This window comes from Triticum aestivum, chromosome 2B (assembly GCF_018294505.1).
Source record: "Triticum aestivum cultivar Chinese Spring chromosome 2B, IWGSC CS RefSeq v2.1, whole genome shotgun sequence".
Classification (NCBI taxonomy): Eukaryota; Viridiplantae; Streptophyta; class Magnoliopsida; order Poales; family Poaceae; genus Triticum; species Triticum aestivum.
The window spans coordinates 9,822,250-9,831,615 of NC_057798.1; positions in this window are offsets into that span (position 1 = coordinate 9,822,250).

Below are 9,366 nucleotides of genomic sequence, written 5' to 3' on the forward strand. Positions count from 1 at the left end.
CAGTGTAGAAGCAGCGTGGCTTCCACCGAGCAGACTCAACAGCTGGAGCCTGTCTTCACGGCTCCTGCTAGCTACTCCGTGGATGCTATCACGGAGTCTCAACATTGCCACCTTATGGCGCGATGGATGACATTGAAAGTGAAGGCGACTGTTGGCTCTGTTTTACCTACTGGACCTGGCACAACCTACCACGGCCGGTCGATTCCAGAAGGATATGCTAGGGTGATGGTGGATCAAATAACGGATGGATTTAAGGACCTTGAGCTTGACCACCCTACAGGTGAAGGGTAGATTCGGCTGGGTTCTTCTCTGAAGACTCCATGCCTATGGCGGAAGGAGCTCATCAACCTTCCGAACTAGACGCCTCCGCCTCCTCCTCCTCCTCCTCCAGCGAGTCAGGGCACTCAGCCTCCTCCCACGCCTCCTCCGGCGAGTGATCAGGGCACTCAGCCTTGTTCTCCGGCGCGTGGCGTCACTCCGCCTCCTTCTCCGCCTGCGCCGGCGCGCCCGAGCAGCCAGCCTCCTCCTTCTCTGCCTCGTCAACAAGGGCGGAAGAGACCCGCCGCCGCTCTGGCTGCTTCGGCGCGTCGTCCTTCTCCTCTACCTCGTAAGAAAGGAAAGACAACAGCAACCGCTCCGTCTGCTCCGGCGTCTAGCAGTACAGCAAGAGGCAGGCAATACAGATACGGTATTTCTCTGAAGACTCCAGAGAAGTTACCATATGAGAGGAGCCAGGAGGAAAACGTGAAGATCGTGCAAGCCGAAGTGACCAACTTCTTTGAAGGGGTGAAAGCAAAGAAAAATCCACCTCCGGAGGAGAAGATATATCCGGTAAAAGCGAAGCATACTCTGGCTGCCCTGAGGAAACCACCAAAGTCTCCGGTGAAAGACAACTATGAGCGCATTCTTACAAAGTCATTTATCGAAGCGGAGCGGTCGGGAAGTACTGTCAGTGGTCAAAGGTTAGCAGAATGATGAGTTGGGAAAAAAGTTTCCTAGCTCGGCGAACAAGCGAACCAATCGTTGCGCTCCAGGTGTCTAGCGTCGTCGCTAATGATCCGGGGATGGTGCCCGGTTATAACGATCTTGGAGATTACCTGCCCGACGATGTACATTATGATTTCTTGGAGGTGGACGAACACAAATACGAGTATGGGAAGCCTCGCGTCAAAGATGAAAGATCTCTAACAACGATGATGCGAAGATTCCATGATTGGTACATGAAAACATGCAGAGAGTCTCAGGGGAGGAATACTTTGACGCTAAGAGTTAGAGAGGAGCATGACCTCGTTGGAATTGAACTGTTGAATGTTCCATTTGAGGAGTTCTTCGCGTTTTTCAATCAAAAGTCCATCGATAAATTAATGGTCACTTGATACTATCTGTAAGTAGTACTACTTTTGTCATTGAGTCTCTATATATAGGTCAGCTCTTTCATTGCATGTATTTTTAATTATCCTCACTATATTATGCAGATTGAAGATCGCCAAATTGAAGAAAAGACAAATCGGTGATATTGGGTTCATTAACACAAATCTCATAGATGCATATATGGTTAAATTTCATGCTAGAGATACCGAGGCCAAACTGCTATAGTCGTTTGTATTAAATCAAAACAAAGCTATAATACTCTTTCCTTACAACTTCAAGTGAGTGTTACTGTCTTGTGCATATTCGGTTTCCCTTATTAGTCGAGGTTATATTAATGTAATTGATGAGTTATGCATGCATGCGCAGCTTCCACTATATTCTCCTACAGATTAAGCTTGAGTAGGGACTAGTAACCGTCTTAGACTCGAGACGAAAAGATCCCAAGGAGTATGCGGGCATGACTGAAATTCTAGAGAAGTAAGTTAAATCGATCATTATCGCATCATATCGGCAACTTCAATTTGTTCATTTCCTGATATCAAGTAATTGTTTTCTTTGTCTTGCAGGGTTTGGAAAAAAATCACCTCAAAAACTCCGGGATTGCCGAAGAAGCTGCAATTTGAACACCCGAAATTAAGTACTATAGTAGCATGTTCTGCGCATCTCCTAGTGATTCAAGCGCTAGTTTAATCAATACCATTTAGCATGATTACTTCTAAGTTTGATTGACCTCTATTTGTTGTAAAGTGGTTGTGGTAGGAATTCGGGACTAATTACTGTGGATACTACATTTGCGAGTCCATCCGCCACACGACCTGTGAGCGGGGCTACTCTGACAAACAATATGAAGTGCGTACATAATAATATTCACAATTTTATTTTATTACCATCATTTGTGTTGAGTTTCATTTATTCATATATATGTATTGACCCCCTTCCTAAATTAGATATTTCGGATGCGGGATGAACTTCTAGCACTAGATAATATGCGAGCAATTCAAGAGGAATTGGCGGCATTCTTTCTTGACCACGTGATCGATAAAGACGGAGAATACCATGTGGACCCTGAGTTCATATGGAATTAGGAGAGATTAATTATATTGTAAGAGATAATTATATTATATATATGTAGAACTTGTTGTTCGACCAATCTCTCAGAGAAGGAGAGGTGGTCGATATCACTTCTCTCTATATGCATATATATATGTTCATGACGATCTTATGTTTCCTTCATTTGCTTACTAGCTAGCGCGTCTAGTCCGTAGCGTCGACCAAGCACGGAGATAAGAGAGGACACTTCTCTCTATTAATTAGCTAACTAACACAATATATGAAACACCTAAATTAACCCCCCAAAACCCCCTAACCCCCCCCTTTAAAAAAAACAAAAACCCCAGACCCTGAAATGCTGACGCGTGGATGCCTATTGGTCCCGGTTGGTGCCACCAACCGGGACCAAAGGGCCTCCTACCTGGGCTCGCCGCACCGGCCATGTGGAGGCCAATCTGTCCCAGTTTATGTAAGAACCGGGACTAAAGGTCTAGGGCGTTAGTAACGACACTTTAGTCCCGGTTCGAAAACCGGGACAAATGGCCCTTACGAACCGGGACAATAGGCCCTTTTTTTACTAGTGGTTTCACCACCTCTCCCTCGCCATGAACTCTAACTCCAACCCCAACCCTTTCCCCCAGGGCATTGGATGGAGTGCTTTCTTCTTTGGGTGCTCGCTCGGTGACCGCAAGAAGTTTGAGCACACCATGGAAGTGCGCTCGAACTTCAGCAACATCGATGACCTGCAAAAGGAGGCCGATGCTGTGGTGACGAAGGAAACGCCGGACATGCTGAAGACACTCATTTCAGACCCAGCCAAGGGCGTGATGTCACTGGACATCACTACAAAAAAATACACTTCCGTGATGATACGTGTTTGTCACAGTAGGTCACGTTTTCTGTCATGCATGTACATCCATGACGATTTTATGACAGAATCAAGATAGTCATACCTGTGCTGTCGTAGAAGTGTTCCATGACATTACCAAAATTATCATCACGGAAGTGTCCACTTCCATGATGATAAATCGCACGTCACAGAAGTGCTTTCGTCAAGGGTGACTGACACGTGGCATCCACCGTAACGGAACGCCGTTAAGCTATCGGGTCCGGTTTTGGATTCGATAACCCGTTAACAGCCCGGACCAATGGGGATTTTCCATGTGTAAAATCATCATTGGACGCAGGAAACACGTGTTGCCTCACCGTTGTGATAGATGTCATCCACTCATTGGACATGAGGCGCCTATGATAGGTCGACACGTGGCACGGCCCAACAGTGGCCCATTCTGGTGAAAAAGGCCGGCCCAGTAAAAATTAGTACCCGGCCCATATAAGGCCTACTTGTGTCAGGTCCATTTAAGCCCACGGCCCATATGAGATGTGCCAATTCGGCCCGTCAACGGCCCGTTAAAGATTTGACACCTTTGCAACCCGTCATCAGTTCGAGCCCGTTAACAGCCCGCTATATATTTGGGCTGAATATCGGCTCGATGAGATTTTGGCCTGTTAACAACCCATTCAATGGATTGGCCAATTTTCAGGATGTACATCTTTCGGCCATTCAGCGAACAATTTAAATGTTGGGCTAATTTTCTGCCCAGTGTGTCTTTCAGCCTGTTGACGGCCCATAAATCTGATGGGCCATTTGTAGTCGGACCTGAGTTTCGGCCTTTTAGCAGCCCATTTAAGGGTTGGGCCAATTTCTGGTCCAGTGTCACTTTCAGCCTGTTGACGACCCATAAATCAGTTGGGCTATTTATAGTTGGACCTGAGTTTCGGCCTTTTAACGACCCATTGAAGTGTTGGGCCAATTCCCGGCCCTGTGTGCCTTTCGGCTTGTTAACGGACCATAAATGAGTTGGGCCATTTGTAGTTGAACCCTAGTTTTGGCCATTTAATGGCCCATGCCCTTCATGGTCCAATACCAGCCCGGTTTCTCTTTCGGCCTGCTAAAGGCCCACAACACAGTTGGGCCATTTACAATACGACCTGACTTTCGGCCTCTTAGCGGCCCATGCTCTTCATGGTCCAGTACAAGCCCGCTGTCTCTTTCAACCTGCTAAAGTCCTACAGTACAGTTGGGCCATATGTAGCCCAAACTAAGTAACGACATGTTAACGGCCCATGAAATAAATTGGGCCCACCTGTTGCCCGCTTTGATGTCGGCCTGTTAACGACCCGGGAGGTAAGAGGCAGGCCGACCATTAACTTTTGGCCTAGTAACGGCCCATAACTTAATGGGCCCACTAAAGTTCATACATGTCTTTAGGCCAAATTAGATAATTTGAGCCCATTACGACGAGCAATAATGATGCACATGACCAAAACCGATCAAGCAAAGGTACAGCATACAGGGAATAACGTTGCACATCTAGCATATATTACAGGAAATTACATCCGCTGGGCAATCAAAGATTGATGCCATTGCAAATAAATGAGCAGAACCTAACCATCTACAACGTCACAATCTGCAACCTCAGCACAGATAACGCCCATAAGCATGTGGGCAAGTTCTTGCTGCTTTGCTACACTGTCTCTGAAAACATTGATCAGTTGTTGTGTCACACGACTCTGCACCTCTGATTCATCCACCATTTCCATCATTGCTTCAGCCACTAATTGGTTCACAAACATACATTTATTCCGTTGCATTCGAGACAGAGGATACTGAACAGATTCAGATGGAGATTTTGGCAGGATTGTATTATTGATAGTGGAGAGTGTCTCGACCACTGCATCATAACATAAATTATGACGGGAACCAAACAAATTAATCATGAGTTATTGCCATATTACCTGGCCTAGATTTACTGGAAAGAAACAATGGGGTTGCCTTGGTGTTTTCAGAGTTTGTCTTCTTATCTTCAGCAGCCTGCACAAAATTAACACACTAGCATTGCTATCATTGGCCAAGTCAGATAATAGGAAAGCAACATTGACACAACAAACGGTTGGGCAACTAGCCTACACCAAATTAACACAATATGGCACAACTATCATCAGCCAGGTAAGGTAATACGAAAGCAACATTGACACAATGAATGAATGGGCAACCAGAGAAGCACTACAATTCAGTAATGTGCGTGATATGAGATAGTACATTCATGGAGCTCAGTATGCAAAACTACCAGGCAGTTTTCCTTACAAGAATTAACATTGGTGCCTTTAACATTTTGCTACAACTAATTTAGATCACATAAAGGTTATATTCACGCAGATTAACAAAATACATGCCGATGTAAAAATATAGTGATATACAACAGGTACTTACATCAGCATTGGAGCACAGAGAATTCCCGCAAGATATTTTCCTCGAATACGATCCCAATGGAGGAAGTCTTCTATCGTTTAACCTTATTTTCTAAAAGAGAGATGGGTAAGAAACATGTAGAAAATATGATCAGAATGCTATAAAATTTCATGATGCAAGGATACGCACATGCTTCTTAGAATGGAGTTGACATTCTTTTGCTGGACTGGAGCGGACTAGTTTTTTGGCCACTGGAATCTGCTTATTATCAGGGGGAGTTGGGTTTCTCTGTGCTGGGGCAGTATCTATGAAAAATGGAGTTAGTTTATTATCTCCTGCGTTTGGATCTTTTGCAAAGACCTGGCTTGTAACCCTTCAGATTCTAACATAGCCGTCTTCCCCTTGCATGCCTTATATAGAAGAATGGTGATTCAATTATAAAACATGCTACAACAGAGATGGAATAGGTACCGAAGAATAGAAAGGCATGACATATTGACATGTATTCCCTCCATCCGGAAATAAATGGATGGGTCTACGCATATTTCAGTTCTAGATACATCCAGTTTTATCCATTTCTGTGACATGTAATCCGGACGGAGGGAGTACGATGTAAGAGCTAGGGATACGACAGGACAACACAGTAAAAAAAACACTGAAAACCCTCTGTAGAACCAAAGTATTCAAACCCACTAATATGAGATAGTACACTCATGCACCTCAGGATGCAAAACTACCAGGCAGTTTACCTTACAAAAATCAACATTGTGGCCTTTAATCATACATTTTGCTAAAACTAAATTTCGATCAGATAAAGGTTGGATTCACGCCAATTAATAAAATACATGCTGATGTAAAAATAGTGATATACAACAAGTACTTACATCTACATTGGAGCACAGAGAATTCCTGCAAGAATCTTTCCTCATAAACGATACCATTGCAGAAATTCCTCTATCTGTTAAGCTTATTTTCTAAAAGAGAGATGGGTAAGAACCATGTAGAAAATATGATCAACATGCTATAACATTTCATGATGCAAGGATACGAACACACTTCTTATAATGGAGTTGACATATTTTTGCTGGACTGGAGCGGACTAGTTCTTTGGCCATTGGACTCTGCTTATTATCAGTAGGAGTTGGGTTTCTCTGTGCTGGAGCAGTATCTATAAAAACTGGAGTTGGTTTATTATCTCCTGGCGTTTGGATCTTTTGCAAAGGCCTTGTTTGTAACCCTTCAGATTCTAACATAGTTGTCTTCCCCTTGCATGCCTTGTATAGAAGAATGGTGCTTTAATTATAAAATATGCTACATCAGAGAGATGGAGTAGGTACTGAAGAATAGAAAGGAATGACATATTAACATGTATTCCCTCCATCCGGAAAAAAATGGACGAGTCTAGGTGTATTTTAGTTCTAGATACATCCTTTTTTATCCATTTCGGCAACATGTAATCTGGATGGAGGGAGTATGGTGTAAGAGCTAGTGATACGACATGACAACACAGCAAAAAAAACACTAGTTGAATGTAAAACTGTATGCTAGCGGAATACGTACAGAAATAACAAAGGCAACATACACACGTATGATTGGGAAACTAAGATGGCATTGCAACAGAGCACTAGAACAACACTTCAATGTAAAAAAACATGGTATGGTAGAGTAGAATTAAGCAGAAGCATGATGAATAACAATGCATAAGATATTCAGAAGCATGATGTCCAAATTAAGCAGATGGCATTGCGATAGAGTAGAATGACAGTACTTGAATTTGAAAACATGTTATCATGAATGGAATAGGTACTGAAAAACAGGAAGGCATGACATATTTACATGCATGATCAACATGCTAAGCACATGGCATTGCAACAGAGTAGATACACTCCAGGACATTATATGCATGTTGTACCCATATCACAGGCCAAGTTAGAGCAAGGACCTTGTGGGGTGAAGAGGATTCATCATCTTTCTGCAAGTCTTCTGAAGAACTGCCTTTACATGTTCCATCATATTGGGTATCATTGTCATCAAGTTTATTGGCCATTACATTGCTCCGTGAGGTTCTTGTGGATATATAAATGTGTGCAATTATATCTGACATGCATGAAAGACAACTAGTAGTTAGATTTATGTAATGAGTGTCTGTAGGAGACGACATAAATAGTAGGACTGGGGTTAACTAGCAGCAATAGGTCTCATAAACTAAAGGGAGAACACAAATGAAAGCTACAGAATATGTATCGATTGTACTCGAGATTAACTAGATGGAACACAAAAGTATTAAAGAACAACATAGGTAATACTAGAAGTGGTATAATACTATAATCACCAGCCTGTGGGATAGCATTGGCTGACGGATGATAACTATGGAACAATGTTGCCTAAAGAACAAATATCTTAGCTGAACTATGGAACAATGTTAACTCCTGAACAAGACCCGTAAGAGATCAGCATGAATATACAGTGAAATGTGATGATCTATTTTCCATGCTTAGATGAATAACAAAGCCATAAATTTTGCACACGAGTAAGATGAGGGTACAACCTATCTGGCTGCCATCCATAGGAGTGAGCATAATGTGCTGACTTGTCGATGGCCCTGCAGTTGTCGTGGCTGTCCATGTCGGGCACGCGCATTCGATGCAGGAAACTGTTGAGTGGGGACTATAGCTCCCTTCTTGTGTATGCTTCCCTTGTTGGAGCAGCTGTGGTGAGTGGGAAGATGGTGTGTCTGAAGATGCAGATAACGCATAATGTTAAGAATGACATATCTCTTTGATCTGAAGAAATACACTAAGAGATCAACAACAAGGTACGAGAGTGGTCACACGTCTGTTGACTGAAGACTAAATTGGGGTCACACGATTTTATTTTATTTTGGTACTGTCCGATCTACGCCGGTTGGCTTGATGGCCGTCTTGTGCCTCCCGGCTGACACTGTTCAGAATCTTCCCTGAAGAGCTAGCGACCAACGACAGAGCATCCTGCCTCCGTCGTCCGTGGCCCCGACCAAAACCCCGCTCCCTGCCCCACCGCACTGCCATGGTTGCGCCGCCCCCGAGCCAATCCACAAAGAATCCCCATCATCCAGATCCGGCGGCGGCAGTACCTTCAACCCACGCAACTCTAAAATATAGCCATCTAAGCGCTGCTTCCGCGGCGAACTTGCGGCCCCGCACCCTTACGTTAGACACCAGCCAACCGACAGCCTAGGAGCTCCGCCACCTCGAGGGGTGCTGCTTCCCATTAGGAATCGATTGGCCCAGAATAAAAATTCAGACAACTGACGACTATATAAAGTGATTTGAGATGAGGGTGTGACCTATCTGGCAGCATGGTGAAGTAGGAAGGTCCAGCTGCCGAGTCGGTGAGGCCGACGCGATTGCGGTGGCGACCGGCGACAGGGAAATATATAGCGATGTCGCGACAGTCGACGACTACGGGGAAGCAGCGCCAGGACTCTGGACGGATCCGAAGTTGGAGCCGCTCCGGCGCCGTGAACAACGGCGGGGGTGAATCGGCTCCGGTATGGTTCACGCGGCTGTCGTCGAGGCAACACCAGCAGCACGGAGTAAGAGGCACATGTCCCAGTGCACGACGACAAATGGAGAGTGTCTCCGGCATTAGGGAGGAGGGCGGCTGTGAAATTGGTGCGGTGGGGGGCGCCATGGAGGCAGGGCTGAGGTTTC